Source organism: Octopus bimaculoides, chromosome 11 (assembly GCF_046866305.1).
Source record: "Octopus bimaculoides isolate indiv1 chromosome 11, ASM4686630v1, whole genome shotgun sequence".
NCBI classification, from domain to species: domain Eukaryota; kingdom Metazoa; phylum Mollusca; class Cephalopoda; order Octopoda; family Octopodidae; genus Octopus; species Octopus bimaculoides.
The window spans coordinates 17,809,900-17,812,184 of NC_142938.1; positions in this window are offsets into that span (position 1 = coordinate 17,809,900).

A 2,285-nucleotide genomic window follows, 5' to 3' on the forward strand; every position below is an offset into this window, starting at 1 on the left:
TAAGAAGCCATAATTTTTGCAAGAATTGTCTTCTTGAGTAATATTACTTGGCCAGAATAAGTCCATTGATTAGATGAAGAGAGGAAACAATTTCAATATAACCTCTTTCTGATTTCCGAACACTGCCACCAGTTCTCCAGTTATTAAACTGAGTGAAGAATAACTACCTGCCCTATTATGTGCTGGTTTAATGGAAAGTTGCATTGTTCATTCACATTCCACTATCTGAATACTACTTCCAGATAAACCATGATCAGACTAGATGAAGATGTGCGCTAGGTAAACAGTTGCAAAACATGTTATACTAATGATATGGAGGGTTAGGAGGATTTAAATATATATATATATTCGTATGTATATATATTTGTGGGTTAACAAGACAATCAATGGTTTCATTTGAAGATATCTTCATAATTGTTCAAGCATGCCACATGAAAGTATTTCTACTTATCTCCATTTTGGTTGAGAATTCTCAACCAAAATGGAGATGAGTACCTATACTTTCATGTGGCATGCTTAAACGGTTGTGAAGATCTCTTCACGTGAAACCATTGGTTGCCTTGTTAACTCACAAATAAACAATATTTATCCACCAATGCAGTGTTGGGCACTCATTTTCACTGTTCAACATTAGCATACATATATACACACACACACACACACATGCATTCAGTCAACACGAAAAGCAAATGAACACAAGCACTAGACAATACTCCCACCGATAATTATAAGAAATACAAATACAATACCTCACATGAAAATAACCTAAACAATGAAGCCAACTAAACAGTACCCAGTCAATAAATCTGAAGCACAAAGTAGTGAAAAAACATGCACTAAACCACACGCATACAGCGCAATGGATATAAATTCACCATCAATACCAAGTTTCTATTTCTGCCTGAAAGTTGCAGTGACTTCAAACTTGAGTCATGAGATAAAATTTCAGTTTCAATAACACCCACACACACACACACATCCTCTTCAACTTGTATTGATCACTCCTCTCTCATTCATCTGACATAAATCAACTTATGTACATTGTGTGTGTGTGTGTGTGTTACCTCAGGAGGTACACCTGAATTGGCAGAGAGTAAATGACATAAGTCTCCATTCTTAACCAGTCATAAAAGTAAAACCATGTATGCCAGAACCTTTCCACCTTACATGGGAACTGCTGTACACAGTTTTCTTTCACTAAAAATCAGACGATAATTATTATGTACTTTATATTTTTTTTTAAGAAAAACATTGATCTTGATATTAACCTTAAATAGAACATATTAAGGCTTATATGTGATAATAAATGTACATGGTCAACAACATTGATAATATTTAGTTTTAATCTGTAAATATTCTGACCTAAAGCACTGCTATATATGTGTCTATATCTATTTATCAGTGTATATATATGCATATATATATATATATATATATATATATATATGTATGTATATATGTATATTATGCATTTGTGCATGTGTGTGCGCTTGTGATGCTTTTTTTTTTAATCCTTCACCGTTTTGTTTCATATTTTAGTTTTAATTTTATTTTTCCCATTTATCCCATTTATTAGAGGTTTCTGGGGTTTTTTGTTTGTTTGTTTTTTCTTGAGAGTTCTTTTGAAAATGTCTTTAATATTCCATTGATTATCTGTGATTGACAATTTACATAACAGAAAAAATTTACTCAAATATATTTTTTTAATTTTAATTTTTCTGTTTTTTTAAAATTTCATTTTCCAATCTGTGTTCATTATGAAAATATCAGGTAGTTGTATGTAAAATGTTTAGTGCAATATAAATATGAAAGTGATGCATGGAGTATGGATGTTATATCTCTCTCTCTCTCTCTCTCTCTCCCTCTCTCCCCCCCTCTCTCTCTCTCCCCCCCTCTCTCTCTCTCTCTCTCTCTCTCTCTCTCTCTTTAACTTGATACTGTTAATTTTATGTTTTATTCCAGTGCTTTATCCTAGCACTCAAGTCATTTAAACTACAGACACACACTCACACAAACATGCACCTTCTAGTATATTATTGTTATTTGACTTATCAAACCTCTGTGAACGAAAGGTTAAGACAATTGTTGGTGTGATTTGAACTCTGGAAGAGAAGTATGGCATTTCAAATATAACGACCTGATATTTCTTGATTAGTCTACTTTTGACTTGGTTCAGCAAACATATATATACACACATATGCATATATATGTATATGTATATGAACAATTGAAGTTCATTTGGCTATTTGATAAAATGAAAAAAAAAGTGGATGATTTAATTGATA